This window comes from Astatotilapia calliptera, chromosome 11 (genome assembly GCF_964374335.1).
Source record: "Astatotilapia calliptera chromosome 11, fAstCal68.1, whole genome shotgun sequence".
Classification (NCBI taxonomy): domain Eukaryota; kingdom Metazoa; phylum Chordata; class Actinopteri; order Cichliformes; family Cichlidae; genus Astatotilapia; species Astatotilapia calliptera.
Genome location: NC_137432.1, coordinates 112,355 through 129,441, shown reverse-complemented (window position 1 = coordinate 129,441; position 17,087 = coordinate 112,355).

Sequence of the window (17,087 nt, the reverse complement as noted above, 5' to 3'; positions counted from 1 at the left end):
TCCGGAACTCTTAACATTCCGGAACCTTGGTGCATTCCGGAACCTTGGTGCATTCCGGAACTCTGAACATTCCGGAACTCTGAACATTCCGGAACCTTGGTGCATTCCGGAACTCTGAACATTCCGGAACTCTGAACATTCCGGAACCTTTGTGCATTCCGGAACTCTGAACATTCCGGAACCTTGGTGCATTCCGGAACTCTGAACATTCCGGAACTCTGAACATTCCGGAACCTTGGTGCATTCCGGAACTCTGAACATTCCGGAACTCTGAACATTCCGGAACCTTGGTGTATTCCGGAACCTTGGTGCATTCCGGAATTCTGAACATTCCGGAACCTTGGTGCATTCCGGAACTCTGAACATTCCGGAATTCCGAACATTCCGGAACCTTGGTGCATTCCGGAACTCTGAAAGTTCCGGAATTCCGAACATTCCGGAACCTTGGTGCATTCCGGAACCTTGGTGCATTCCGGAACTCTGAACATTCCGGACCTCTGAACATTCCGGAATTCCGAACATTCCGGAACCTTGGTACATTATGGAACCTTGGTGCATTCCGGAACTCTGAATTCCGGAACCTTGGTGCATTCCGGAACTCTGAACATTCCGGAACTTTGGTGCATTCCGGAACCTTGGTGCATTCCGGAACTCTGAACAGTCCGGAACTTTGGTGCATTCCGGAACCTTGGTGCATTCCAGAACACTTAACATTCCGGAACCTTGGTGCATTCCGGAACCTTGGTGCATTCCGGAACTCTGAACAGTCCGGAACTTTGGTGCATTCCGGAACCTTGATGCATTCCGGAACTCTGAACATTCCAGAACCTTGGTTCATTCCGGAATTCCGAACATTCCGGAACCTTGGTGCATTCCGGAACTCTGAACATTCGGGAATTCCGAACATTCCGGAGCCTTGGTGCGTTCCGGAACCTTGGTGCATTCTGGAACTCTGAACATTCCGGAATTCCGAACATTCCGGAACCTTGGTGCATTCCGGAACTCTGAACATTCCGGAACCTTGGTGCATTCCGGAACTCTGAACATTCCGGAATTCCGAACATTCCGGAACCTTGGTGCATTCCGGAACTCTGAACATTCCGGAATTCCGAACATTCCGGAGCCTTGGTGCATTCCGGAACCTTGGTGCATTCCGGAACTCTGAACAGTCCGGAACTTTGGTGCATTCCGGAACCATGATGCATTCCGGAACTCTGAACATTCCAGAACCTTGGTTCATTCCGGAATTCCGAACATTCCGGAACCTTGGTGCATTCCGGAACTCTGAACATTCCGGAATTCCGAACATTCCGGAGCCTTGGTGCATTCCGGAACCTTGGTGCATTCCGGAACTCTGAACATACCGGAACCTTGGTGCATTCCGGAACTCTTAACATTCCGGAACCTTGGTGCATTCCGGAACTCTGAACATTCCGGAATTCCGAACATTCCGGAACCTTGGTGCATTCCGGAACTCTGAACATTCCGGAATTCCGAACATTCCGGAAACTTGGTGCATTCCGGAACTCTGAACATTCCGGAATTCCGAACATTCCGGAACCTTGGTGCATTCCGGAACTCTGAACATTCCGGAATTCCGAACATTCCGGAACCTTGGTGCATTCCGGAACTCTGAACATTCCGGAATTCCGAACATTCCGGAACCTTGGTGCATTCCGGAACTCTGAACATTCCGGAATTCCGAACATTCCGGAACCTTGGTGCATTCCGGAACTCTGAACATTCCGGAATTCCGAACATTCCGGAGCCTTGGTGCATTCCGGAACTCTGAACATTCCGGAATTCCGAACATTCCGGAGCCTTGGTGCATTCCGGAACCTTGGTGCATTCCGGAACTCTGAACAGTCCGGAACTTTGGTGCATTCCGGAACCTTGATGCATTCCGGAACTCTGAACATTCCGGAATTCCGAACATTCCGGAGCCTTGGTGCATTCCGGAACCTTGGTGCATTCCGGAACTCTGAACATTCCGGAACCTTGGTGCATTCCGGAACTCTTAACATTCCGGAACCTTGGTGCATTCCGGAACTCTTAACATTCCGGAACCTTGGTGCATTCCGGAACTCTGAACATTCCGGAACCTTGGTGCATTCCGGAACTCTTAACATTCCGGAACCTTGGTGCATTCCGGAACTCTTAACATTCCGGAACCTTGGTGCATTCCGGAACTCTGAACATTCCGGAACCTTGGTGCATTCCGGAACTCTTAACATTCCGGAACCTTGGTGCATTCCGGAACTCTTAACATTCCGGAACCTTGGTGCATTCCGGAACCTTGGTGCATTCCGGAACTCTGAACATTCCGGAACTCTGAACATTCCGGAACCTTGGTGCATTCCGGAACTCTGAACATTCCGGAACTCTGAACATTCCGGAACCTTTGTGCATTCCGGAACTCTGAACATTCCGGAACCTTGGTGCATTCCGGAACTCTGAACATTCCGGAACTCTGAACATTCCGGAACCTTGGTGCATTCCGGAACTCTGAACATTCCGGAACTCTGAACATTCCGGAACCTTGGTGTATTCCGGAACCTTGGTGCATTCCGGAATTCTGAACATTCCGGAACCTTGGTGCATTCCGGAACTCTGAACATTCCGGAATTCCGAACATTCCGGAACCTTGGTGCATTCCGGAACTCTGAAAGTTCCGGAATTCCGAACATTCCGGAACCTTGGTGCATTCCGGAACCTTGGTGCATTCCGGAACTCTGAACATTCCGGACCTCTGAACATTCCGGAATTCCGAACATTCCGGAACCTTGGTACATTATGGAACCTTGGTGCATTCCGGAACTCTGAATTCCGGAACCTTGGTGCATTCCGGAACTCTGAACATTCCGGAACTTTGGTGCATTCCGGAACCTTGGTGCATTCCGGAACTCTGAACAGTCCGGAACTTTGGTGCATTCCGGAACCTTGGTGCATTCCAGAACACTTAACATTCCGGAACCTTGGTGCATTCCGGAACTCCAAACATTCCGGAACTGTGAACATTCCGGAATTCCGAACATTCCGGAACCTTGGTGCATTCCGGAACTCTTAACATTCCGGAACCTTGGTGCATTCCGGAACTCCAAACATTCCGGAACTCTGAACATTCCGGAATTCCGAACATTCCGGAACCTTGGTGCATTCCGGAACTCTGAACATTCCGGAACCTTGGTGCATTCCGGAACTCTGAACATTCCGGAATTCCGAACATTCCGGAACCTTGGTGCATTCCGGAACTCTGAACATTCCGGAACTCTGAACATTCCGGAACCTTGGTGTATTCCGGAACCTTGGTGCATTCCGGAATTCTGAACATTCCGGAACCTTGGTGCATTCCGGAACTCTGAACATTCCGGAATTCCGAACATTCCGGAACCTTGGTGCATTCCGGAACTCTGAAAGTTCCGGAATTCCGAACATTCCGGAACCTTGGTGCATTCCGGAACCTTGGTGCATTCCGGAACTCTGAACATTCCGGACCTCTGAACATTCCGGAATTCCGAACATTCCGGAACCTTGGTACATTATGGAACCTTGGTGCATTCCGGAACTCTGAATTCCGGAACCTTGGTGCATTCCGGAACTCTGAACATTCCGGAACTTTGGTGCATTCCGGAACCTTGGTGCATTCCGGAACTCTGAACAGTCCGGAACTTTGGTGCATTCCGGAACCTTGGTGCATTCCAGAACACTTAACATTCCGGAACCTTGGTGCATTCCGGAACTCCAAACATTCCGGAACTGTGAACATTCCGGAATTCCGAACATTCCGGAACCTTGGTGCATTCCGGAACTCTTAACATTCCGGAACCTTGGTGCATTCCGGAACTCCAAACATTCCGGAACTCTGAACATTCCGGAATTCCGAACATTCCGGAACCTTGGTGCATTCCGGAACTCTGAACATTCCGGAACCTTGGTGCATTCCGGAACTCTGAACATTCCGGAATTCCGAACATTCCGGAACCTTGGTGCATTCTGGAACTCTGAAAGTTCCGGAATTCCGAACATTTCGGAACCTTGGTGCATTCCGGAACCTTGGTGCATTCCGGAACTCTGAACATTCCGGACCTCTGAACATTCCGGAATTCCGAACATTCCGGAACCTTGGTGCATTCCGGAACCTTGGTGCATTCCGGAACTCTTAACATTCCGGAACCTTGGTGCATTCCGGAACTCTGAACATTCCGGAACCTTGGTGCATTCCGGAACTCTTAACATTCCGGAACCTTGGTGCATTCCGGAACTCTTAACATTCCGGAACCTTGGTGCATTCCGGAACCTTGGTGCATTCCGGAACTCTGAACATTCCGGAACTCTGAACATTCCGGAACCTTGGTGCATTCCGGAACTCTGAACATTCCGGAACTCTGAACATTCCGGAACCTTTGTGCATTCCGGAACTCTGAACATTCCGGAACCTTGGTGCATTCCGGAACTCTGAACATTCCGGAACTCTGAACATTCCGGAACCTTGGTGCATTCCGGAACTCTGAACATTCCGGAACTCTGAACATTCCGGAACCTTGGTGTATTCCGGAACCTTGGTGCATTCCGGAATTCTGAACATTCCGGAACCTTGGTGCATTCCGGAACTCTGAACATTCCGGAATTCCGAACATTCCGGAACCTTGGTGCATTCCGGAACTCTGAAAGTTCCGGAATTCCGAACATTCCGGAACCTTGGTGCATTCCGGAACCTTGGTGCATTCCGGAACTCTGAACATTCCGGACCTCTGAACATTCCGGAATTCCGAACATTCCGGAACCTTGGTACATTATGGAACCTTGGTGCATTCCGGAACTCTGAATTCCGGAACCTTGGTGCATTCCGGAACTCTGAACATTCCGGAACTTTGGTGCATTCCGGAACCTTGGTGCATTCCGGAACTCTGAACAGTCCGGAACTTTGGTGCATTCCGGAACCTTGGTGCATTCCGGAACTCCAAACATTCCGGAACTGTGAACATTCCGGAATTCCGAACATTCCGGAACCTTGGTGCATTCCGGAACTCTTAACATTCCGGAACCTTGGTGCATTCCGGAACTCCAAACATTCCGGAACTCTGAACATTCCGGAATTCCGAACATTCCGGAACCTTGGTGCATTCCGGAACTCTGAACATTCCGGAACCTTGGTGCATTCCGGAACTCTGAACATTCCGGAATTCCGAACATTCCGGAACCTTGGTGCATTCTGGAACTCTGAAAGTTCCGGAATTCCGAACATTTCGGAACCTTGGTGCATTCCGGAACCTTGGTGCATTCCGGAACTCTGAACATTCCGGACCTCTGAACATTCCGGAATTCCGAACATTCCGGAACCTTGGTGCATTCCGGAACCTTGGTGCATTCCGGAACTCTGAACATTCCGGACCTCTGAACATTCCGGAATTCCGAACATTCCGGAACCTTGGTGCATTCCGGAACCTTGGTGCATTCCGGAACTCTGAATTCCGGAACCTTGGTGCATTCCGGAACCTTGGTGCATTCCGGAACTCTGAACAGTCCGGAACCTTGGTGCATTCCGGAACTCTGAACATTCCGGAATTCCGAACATTCCGGAACCTTGGTGCATTCCGGAACTCTGAACATTCCGGAATTCCGAACATTCCGGAACCTTGGTGCATTCCGGAACTCTGAACATTCCGGAATTCCGAACATTCCGGAACCTTGGTGCATTCCGGAACTCTGAACATTCCGGAATTCCGAACATTCCGGAACCTTGGTGCATTCCGGAACTCTGAACATTCCGGAATTCCGAACATTCCGGAACCTTGGTGCATTCCGGAACTCTGAACATTCCGGACCTCTGAACATTCCGGAATTCCGAACATTCCGGAACCTTGGTGCATTCCGGAACCTTGGTGCATTCCGGAACTCTGAACATTCCGGAATTCCGAACATTCCGGAACCTTGGTGCATTCCGGAAATCTGAACATTCCAGAATTCCGAACATTCCGGAGCCTTGGTGCATTCCGGAACCTTGGTGCATTCCGGAACTCTGAACAGTCCGGAACTTTGGTGCATTCCGGAACCTTGGTGCATTCCGGAACTCTGAACAGTCCGGAACTTTGGTGCATTCCGGAACCTTGGTGCATTCCGGAACTCTGAACAGTCCGGAACTTTGGTGCATTCCGGAACCTTGGTGCATTCCAGAACACTTAACATTCCGGAACCTTGGTGCATTCCGGAACTCCAAACATTCCGGAACTCTGAACATTCCGGAACCTTGGTGCATTCCGGAACTCTGAACATTCCGGAATTCCGAACATTCCGGAACCTTGGTGCATTCCGGAACTCTTAACATTCCGGAACCTTGGTGCATTCCGGAACTCCAAACATTCCGGAACTCTGAACATTCCGGAATTCCGAACATTCCGGAACCTTGGTGCATTCCGGAACTCTGAACATTCCGGAACCTTGGTGCATTCCGGAACTCTGAACTTTCCGGAATTCCGAACATTCCGGAACCTTGGTGCATTCCGGAACTCTGAACATTCCGGAATTCCGAACATTCCGGAGCCTTGGTGCATTCCGGAACCTTGGTGCATTCCGGAACTCTGAACAGTCCGGAACTTTGGTGCATTCCGGAACCTTGATGCATTCCGGAACTCTGAACATTCCAGAACCTTGGTTCATTCCGGAATTCCGAACATTCCGGAACCTTGGTGCATTCCGGAACTCTGAACATTCCGGAATTCCGAACATTCCGGAGCCTTGGTGCGTTCCGGAACCTTGGTGCATTCTGGAACTCTGAACATTCCGGAATTCCGAACATTCCGGAACCTTGGTGCATTCCGGAACTCTGAACATTCCGGAATTCCGAACATTCCGGAACCTTGGTGCATTCCGGAACTCTGAACATTCCGGAATTCCGAACATTCCGGAACCTTGGTGCATTCCGGAACTCTGAACATTCCGGAATTCTGAACATTCCGGAACCATGGTGCATTCCGGAACTCTGAACATTCCGGAATTCCGAACCTTCCGGAGCCTTGGTGCATTCCGGAACCTTGGTGCATTCCGGAACTCTGAACAGTCCGGAACTTTGGTGCATTCCGGAACCTTGATGCATTCCGGAACTCTGAACATTCCAGAACCTTGGTTCATTCCGGAATTCCGAACATTCCGGAACCTTGGTGCATTCCGGAACTCTGAACATTCCGGAATTCCGAACATTCCGGAGCCTTGGTACATTCCGGAACCTTGGTGCATTCCGGAACTCTGAACATTCCGGAACCTTGGTGCATTCCGGAACTCTGAACAGTCCGGAACTTTGGTGCATTCCGGAACCTTGGTGCATTCCGGAACTCTGAACAGTCCGGAACTTTGGTGCATTCCGGAACCTTGGTGCATTCCAGAACACTTAACATTCCGGAACCTTGGTGCATTCCGGAACTCCAAACATTCCGGAACTCTGAACATTCCGGAACCTTGGTGCATTCCGGAACTCTGAACATTCCGGAATTCCGAACATTCCGGAACCTTGGTGCATTCCGGAACTCTTAACATTCCGGAACCTTGGTGCATTCCGGAACTCCAAACATTCCGGAACTCTGAACATTCCGGAATTCCGAACATTCCGGAACCTTGGTGCATTCCGGAACTCTGAACATTCCGGAACCTTGGTGCATTCCGGAACTCTGAACATTCCGGAATTCCGAACATTCCGGAACCTTGGTGCATTCCGGAACTCTGAACATTCCGGAATTCCGAACATTCCGGAGCCTTGGTGCATTCCGGAACCTTGGTGCATTCCGGAACTCTGAACAGTCCGGAACTTTGGTGCATTCCGGAACCTTGATGCATTCCGGAACTCTGAACATTCCAGAACCTTGGTTCATTCCGGAATTCCGAACATTCCGGAACCTTGGTGCATTCCGGAACTCTGAACATTCCGGAATTCCGAACATTCCGGAGCCTTGGTACATTCCGGAACCTTGGTGCATTCCGGAACTCTGAACATTCCGGAACCTTGGTGCATTCCGGAACTCTGAACAGTCCGGAACTTTGGTGCATTCCGGAACCTTGGTGCATTCCGGAACTCTGAACAGTCCGGAACTTTGGTGCATTCCGGAACCTTGGTGCATTCCAGAACACTTAACATTCCGGAACCTTGGTGCATTCCGGAACTCCAAACATTCCGGAACTCTGAACATTCCGGAACCTTGGTGCATTCCGGAACTCTGAACATTCCGGAATTCCGAACATTCCGGAAACTTGGTGCATTCCGGAAGTCTGAACATTCCGGAATTCCGAACATTCCGGAACCTTGGTGCATTCCGGAACTCTGAACATTCCGGAATTCCGAACATTCCGGAACCTTGGTGCATTCCGGAACTCTGAACATTCCGGAATTCCGAACATTCCGGAACCTTGGTGCATTCCGGAACTCTGAACATTCCGGAATTCCGAACATTCCGGAACCTTGGTGCATTCCGGAACTCTGAACATTCCGGAATTCCGAACATTCCGGAACCTTGGTGCATTCCGGAACCTTGGTGCATTCCGGAACTCTGGACATTCCGGAATCCTGAACATTCCGGAACCTTGGTGCATTCCGGAACTCTTAACATTCCGGAACCTTGGTGCATTCCGGAACTCCAAACATTCCGGAACTCTGAACATTCCGGAATTCCGAACATTCCGGAACCTTGGTGCATTCCGGAACTCTGAACATTCTGGAATTCCGAACATTCCGGAGCCTTGGTGCATTCCGGAACCTTTGTGCATTCCGGAACCTTGGTGCATTCCGGAACTCTGAATTCCGGAACCTTGGTGCATTCCGGAATTCCGAACATTCCGGAACCTTGGTACATTCCGGAATTCCGAACATTCCGGAACCTTTGTGCATTCCGGAACCTTGGTGCATTCCGGAACTCTGAATTCCAGAACCTTGGTGCATTCCGGAACTCTGAACATTCCGGAACCTTGGTGCATTCCGGAACTCCAAACATTCCGGAACTCTGAACATTCCGGAATTCCGAACATTCCGGAACCTTGGTGCATTCCGGAACTCTGAACATTCCGGAATTCCGAACATTCCGGAGCCTTGGTGCATTCCGGAACCTTGGTGCATTCCGGAACTCTGAACAGTCCGGAAACTTGGTGCATTCCGGAACCTTGATGCATTCCGGAACTCTGAACATTCCAGAACCTTGGTTCATTCCGGAATTCCGAACATTCCGGAACCTTGGTGCATTCCGGAACTCTGAACATTCCGGAATTCCGAACATTCCGGAGCCTTGGTGCATTCCGGAACCTTGGTGCATTCCGGAACTCTGAACATTCCGGAACCTTGGTGCATTCCGGAACTCTGAACATTCCGGAATTCCGAACATTCCGGAACCTTGGTGCATTCCGGAACTCTGAACATTCCGGAACTCTGAACATTCCAGAACCTTGGTACATTCCGGAATTCCGAACATTCCGGAACCTTGGTGCATTCCGGAACTCTGAACATTCCGGAACCTTGGTGCATTCCGGAACTCTGAAGATTCCAGAACCTTGGTTCATTCCGGAATTCCGAACATTCCGGAACCTTGGTGCATTCCGGAACTCTGAACATTCCGGAACCTTGGTGCATTCCGGAACTCTGAAGATTCCAGAACCTTGGTTCATTCCGGAATTCCGAACATTCCGGAACCTTGGTGCATTCCGGAACCTTGGTGCATTCCGGAATTCTGAACATTCCGGAACCTTGGTGCATTCCGGAACTCTGAACGTTCCGGAATTCCGAACATTCCGGAACCTTGGTGCATTCTGGAACTCTGAAAGTTCCGGAATTCCGAACATTCCGGAACTTTGGTACATTCCGGAATTCCGAACATTCCGGAACCTTGGTACATTCCGGAATTCCGAACATTCCGGAACCTTGGTGCATTCCGGAACTCTGAACATTCCGGAACTCTGAACATTCCGGAATTCCGAACATTCCGGAACCTTGGTGCATTCCGGAACCTTGGTGCATTCCGGAATTCCGAACATTCCGGAACTTTGGTACATTCCGGAATTCCGAACATTCCGGAACCTTGGTACATTCCGGAATTCCGAACATTCCGGAACCTTGGTGCATTCCGGAATTCCGAACATTCCGGAACCTTGGTGCATTCCGGAATTCCGAACATTCCGGAACCTTGGTGCATTCCGGGACCTTGGTGCATTCCGGAACTCTGAACATTCCGGAGCCTTGGTGCATTCCGGAACCTTGGTGCATTCCGGAACTCTGAACAGTCCGGAACTTTGGTGCATTCCGGAACCTTGGTGCATTCCGGAACTTTGGTGCATTCCGGAACCTTGGTGCATTCCGGAACTCTGAACAGTCCGGAACTTTGGTGCATTCCGGAACCTTGGTGCATTCCAGAACACTTAACATTCCGGAACCTTGGTGCATTCCGGAACTCCAAACATTCCGGAACTCTGAACATTCCGGAACCTTGGTGCATTCCGGAACTCTGAACATTCCGGAATTCCGAACATTCCGGAACCTTGGTGCATTCCGGAAGTCTTAACATTCCGGAACCTTGGTGCATTCCGGAACTCCAAACATTCCGGAACTCTGAACATTCCGGAATTCCGAACATTCCGGAACCTTGGTGCATTCCGGAACTCTGAACATTCCGGAACCTTGGTGCATTCCGGAACTCTGAACATTCCGGAATTCCGAACATTCCGGAGCCTTGGTGCATTCCGGAACCTTGGTGCATTCCGGAACTCTGAACAGTCCGGAACTTTGGTGCATTCCGGAACCTTGATGCATTCCGGAACTCTGAACATTCCAGAACCTTGGTTCATTCCGGAACTCTGAACATTCCGGAATTCCGAACATTCCGGAACCTTGGTGCATTCCGGAACTCTGAACATTCCGGAACCTTGGTGCATTCCGGAACTCTGAACATTCCGGAATTCCGAACATTCCGGAACCTTGGTGCATTCCGGAACTCTGAACATTCCGGAATTCCGAACATTCCGGAGCCTTGGTGCATTCCGGAACCTTGGTGCATTCCGGAACTCTGAACAGTCCGGAACTTTGGTGCATTCCGGAACCTTGATGCATTCCGGAACTCTGAACATTCCAGAACCTTGGTTCATTCCGGAATTCCGAACATTCCGGAACCTTGGTGCATTCCGGAACTCTGAACATTCCGGAACCTTGGTGCATTCCGGAACCTTGGTGCATTCCGGAACTCTGAATTCCGGAACCTTGGTGCATTCCGGAACTCTGAACATTCCGGAATTCCGAACATTCCGGAACCTTGGTGCATTCCGGAAATCTGAACATTCCGGAATTCCGAACATTCCGGAACCTTGGTGCATTCCGGAACTCTGAACATTCCGGAATTCCGAACATTCCGGAGCCTTGGTGCATTCCGGAACCTTGGTGCATTCCGGAACTCTGAACATTCCGGAACCTTGGTTCATTCCGGAATTCCGAACATTCCGGAACCTTGGTGCATTCCGGAACTCTGAACATTCCGGAACCTTGGTGCATTCCGGAACCTTGGTGCATTCCGGAACTCTGAATTCCGGAACCTTGGTGCATTCCGGAACTCTGAACATTCCGGAATTCCGAACATTCCGGAACCTTGGTGCATTCCGGAAATCTGAACATTCCGGAATTCCGAACATTCCGGAACCTTGGTGCATTCCGGAACTCTGAACATTCCGGAATTCCGAACATTCCGGAGCCTTGGTGCATTCCGGAACCTTGGTGCATTCCGGAACTCTGAACATTCCGGAACCTTGGTGCATTCCGGAACTCTTAACATTCCGGAACCTTGGTGCATTCCGGAACTCTGAACATTCCGGAACTCTGAACATTCCAGAACCTTGGTACATTCCGGAATTCCGAACATTCCGGAATTCCGAACATTCCGGAACCTTGGTGCATTCCGGAACCTTGGTGCATTCCGGAACTCTGAATTCCGGAACCTTGGTGCATTCCGGAACTCTGAACATTCCGGAACCTTGGTACATTCCGGAATTCCGAACATTCCGGAACCTTGGTGCATTCCGGAACTCTGAACATTCCGGAACCTTGGTGCATTCCGGAACTCTGAAGATTCCAGAACCTTGGTTCATTCCGGAATTCCGAACATTCCGGAACCTTGGTGCATTCCGGAACCTTGGTGCATTCCGGAATTCTGAACATTCCGGAACCTTGGTGCATTCCGGAACTCTGAACGTTCCGGAATTCCGAACATTCCGGAACCTTGGTGCATTCTGGAACTCTGAAAGTTCCGGAATTCCGAACATTCCGGAACTTTGGTACATTCCGGAATTCCGAACATTCCGGAACCTTGGTACATTCCGGAATTCCGAACATTCCGGAACCTTGGTGCATTCCGGAACTCTGAACATTCCGGAACTCTGAACATTCCGGAATTCCGAACATTCCGGAACCTTGGTGCATTCCGGAACCTTGGTGCATTCCGGAATTCCGAACATTCCGGAACTTTGGTACATTCCGGAATTCCGAACATTCCGGAACCTTGGTACATTCCGGAATTCCGAACATTCCGGAACCTTGGTGCATTCCGGAATTCCGAACATTCCGGAACCTTGGTGCATTCCGGGACCTTGGTGCATTCCGGAACTCTGAACATTCCGGAGCCTTGGTGCATTCCGGAACCTTGGTGCATTCCGGAACTCTGAACAGTCCGGAACTTTGGTGCATTCCGGAACCTTGGTGCATTCCGGAACTTTGGTGCATTCCGGAACCTTGGTGCATTCCGGAACTCTGAACAGTCCGGAACTTTGGTGCATTCCGGAACCTTGGTGCATTCCAGAACACTTAACATTCCGGAACCTTGGTGCATTCCGGAACTCCAAACATTCCGGAACTCTGAACATTCCGGAACCTTGGTGCATTCCGGAACTCTGAACATTCCGGAATTCCGAACATTCCGGAACCTTGGTGCATTCCGGAACTCTTAACATTCCGGAACCTTGGTGCATTCCGGAACTCCAAACATTCCGGAACTCTGAACATTCCGGAATTCCGAACATTCCGGAACCTTGGTGCATTCCGGAACTCTGAACATTCCGGAACCTTGGTGCATTCCGGAACTCTGAACATTCCGGAATTCCGAACATTCCGGAGCCTTGGTGCATTCCGGAACCTTGGTGCATTCCGGAACTCTGAACATTCCGGAATTCCGAACATTCCGGAAACTTGGTGCATTCCGGAACTCTGAACATTCCGGAATTCCGAACATTCCGGAACCTTGGTGCATTCCGGAACTCTGAACATTCCGGAATTCCGAACATTCCGGAACCTTGGTGCATTCCGGAACTCTGAACATTCCGGAATTCCGAACATTCCGGAACCTTGGTGCATTCCGGAACTCTGAACATTCCGGAATTCCGAACATTCCGGAACCTTGGTGCATTCCGGAACTCTGAACATTCCGGAATTCCGAACATTCCGGAACCTTGGTGCATTCCGGAACTCTGAACATTCCGGAATTCCGAACATTCCGGAACCTTGGTGCATTCCGGAACTCTGAACATTCCGGAATTCCGAACATTCCGGAACCTTGGTGCATTCCGGAACTCTGAACATTCCGGAATTCCGAACATTCCGGAGCCTTGGTGCATTCCGGAACCTTTGTGCATTCCGGAACCTTGGTGCATTCCGGAACTCTGAATTCCGGAACCTTGGTGCATTCCGGAATTCCGAACATTCCGGAACCTTGGTGCATTCCGGAACCTTGGTGCATTCCGGAACTCTGGACATTCCGGAATTCTGAACATTCCGGAACCTTGGTGCATTCCGGAACTCTTAACATTCCGGAACCTTGGTGCATTCCGGAACTCCAAACATTCCGGAACTCTGAACATTCCGGAATTCCGAACATTCCGGAACCTTGGTGCATTCCGGAACTCTGAATTCCGGAACCTTGGTGCATTCCGGAATTCCGAACATTCCGGAACCTTGGTACATTCCGGAATTCCGAACATTCCGGAACCTTTGTGCATTCCGGAACCTTGGTGCATTCCGGAACTCTGAATTCCAGAACCTTGGTGCATTCCGGAACTCTGAACATTCCGGAACCTTGGTGCATTCCGGAACTCTTAACATTCCGGAACCTTGGTGCATTCCGGAACTCTTAACATTCCGGAACCTTGGTGCATTCCGGAACTCTGAACATTCCGGAACCTTGGTGCATTCCGGAACTCTTAACATTCCGGAATATTGGTGCATTCCGGAACTCTTAACATTCCGGAACCTTGGTGCATTCTGGAACCTTGGTGCATTCCGGAACTCTGAACATTCCGGAACTCTGAACATTCCGGAACCTTGGTGCATTCCGGAACTCTGAACATTCCGGAACCTTGGTGCATTCCGGAACTCTGAACATTCCGGAACTCTGAACATTCCGGAACCTTTGTGCATTCCGGAACTCTGAACATTCCGGAACCTTGGTGCATTCCGGAACTCTTAACATTCCGGAACCTTGGTGCATTCCGGAACTCTGAACATTCCGGAATTCCGAACATTCCGGAACCTTGGTGCATTCCGGAATTCCGAACATTCCGGAACCTTGGTACATTCCGGAATTCCGAACATTCCGGAACCTTTGTGCATTCCGGAACCTTGGTGCATTCCGGAACTCTGAATTCCAGAACCTTGGTGCATTCCGGAACTCTGAACATTCCGGAACCTTGGTGCATTCCGGAACTCTTAACATTCCGGAACCTTGGTGCATTCCGGAACTCTTAACATTCCGGAACCTTGGTGCATTCCGGAACTCTGAACATTCCGGAACCTTGGTGCATTCCGGAACTCTTAACATTCCGGAATATTGGTGCATTCCGGAACTCTTAACATTCCGGAACCTTGGTGCATTCTGGAACCTTGGTGCATTCCGGAACTCTGAACATTCCGGAACTCTGAACATTCCGGAACCTTGGTGCATTCCGGAACTCTGAACATTCCGGAACCTTGGTGCATTCCGGAACTCTGAACATTCCGGAACTCTGAACATTCCGGAACCTTTGTGCATTCCGGAACTCTGAACATTCCGGAACCTTGGTGCATTCCGGAACTCTTAACATTCCGGAACCTTGGTGCATTCCGGAACTCTGAACATTCCGGAATTCCGAACATTCCGGAACCTTGGTGCATTCCGGAACTCTGAACATTCCGGAATTCCGAACATTCCGGAAACTTGGTGCATTCCGGAACTCTGAACATTCCGGAATTCCGAACATGCCGGAACCTTGGTGCATTCCGGAACTCTGAACATTCCGGAATTCCGAACATTCCGGAACCTTGGTGCATTCCGGAACTCTGAACATTCCGGAATTCCGAACATTCCGGAACCTTGGTGCATTCCGGAACTCTGAACATTCCGGAATTCCGAACATTCCGGAACCTTGGTGCATTCCGGAACTCTGAACATTCCGGAATTCCGAACATTCCGGAACCTTGGTGCATTCCGGAACTCTGAACATTCCGGAATTCCGAACATTCCGGAACCTTGGTGCATTCCGGAACTCTGAACATTCCGGAATTCCGAACATTCCGGAACCTTGGTGCATTCCGGAACTCTGAACATTCCGGAATTCCGAACATTCCGGAGCCTTGGTGCATTCCGGAACCTTTGTGCATTCCGGAACCTTGGTGCATTCCGGAACTCTGAATTCCGGAACCTTGGTGCATTCCGGAATTCCGAACATTCCGGAACCTTGGTGCATTCCGGAACCTTGGTGCATTCCGGAACTCTGGACATTCCGGAATTCTGAACATTCCGGAACCTTGGTGCATTCCGGAATTCCGAACATTCCGGAACCTTGGTGCATTCCGGAACCTTGGTGCATTCCGGAACTCTGGACATTCCGGAATTCTGAACATTCCGGAACCTTGGTGCATTCCGGAACTCTTAACATTCCGGAACCTTGGTGCATTCCGGAACTCCAAACATTCCGGAACTCTGAACATTCCGGAATTCCGAACATTCCGGAACCTTGGTGCATTCCGGAACTCTGAACATTCTGGAATTCCGAACATTCCCGAACCTTGGTGCATTCCGGAACTCTGAATTCCGGAACCTTGGTGCATTCCGGAATTCCGAACATTCCGGAACCTTGGTACATTCCGGAATTCCGAACATTCCGGAACCTTTGTGCATTCCGGAACCTTGGTGCATTCCGGAACTCTGAATTCCAGAACCTTGGTGCATTCCGGAACTCTGAACATTCCGGAACCTTGGTGCATTCCGGAACTCTTAACATTCCGGAACCTTGGTGCATTCCGGAACTCTGAACATTCCGGAACCTTGGTGCATTCCGGAACTCTTAACATTCCGGAATATTGGTGCATTCCGGAACTCTTAACATTCCGGAACCTTGGTGCATTCCGGAACCTTGGTGCATTCCGGAACTCTGAACATTCCGGAACTCTGAACATTCCGGAACCTTTGTGCATTCCGGAACTCTGAACATTCCGGAACCTTGGTGCATTCCGGAACTCTGAACATTCCGGAACCTTGGTGCATTCCGGAACTCTGAACATTCCGGAACTCTGAACATTCCGGAACCTTGGTGCATTCCGGAACTCTGAACATTCCGGAACTCTGAACATTCCGGAACCTTGGTGCATTCCGGAACCTTGGTGCATTCCGGAACTCTGAACATTCCGGAATTCCGAACATTCCGGAACCTTGGTGCATTCTGGAACTCTGAAAGTTCCGGAATTCCGAACATTCCGGAACCTTGGTGCATTCCGGAACCTTGGTGCATTCCGGAACTCTGAACATTCCGGAACTCTGAACATTCCGGAGCCTTGGTGCATTCCGGAACCTTGGTGCATTCCGGAACTCTGAACAGTCCGGAACTTTGGTGCATTCCGGAACCTTGGTGCATTCCGGAACTCTGAACAGTCCGGAACTTTGGTGCATTCCGGAACCTTGGTGCATTCCAGAACACTTAACATTCCGGAACCTTGGTGCATTCCGGAACTCCAAACATTCCGGAACTGTGAACATTCCGGAATTCCGAACATTCCGGAACCTTGGTGCATTCCGGAACTCTTAACATTCCGGAACCTTGGTGCATTCCGGAAC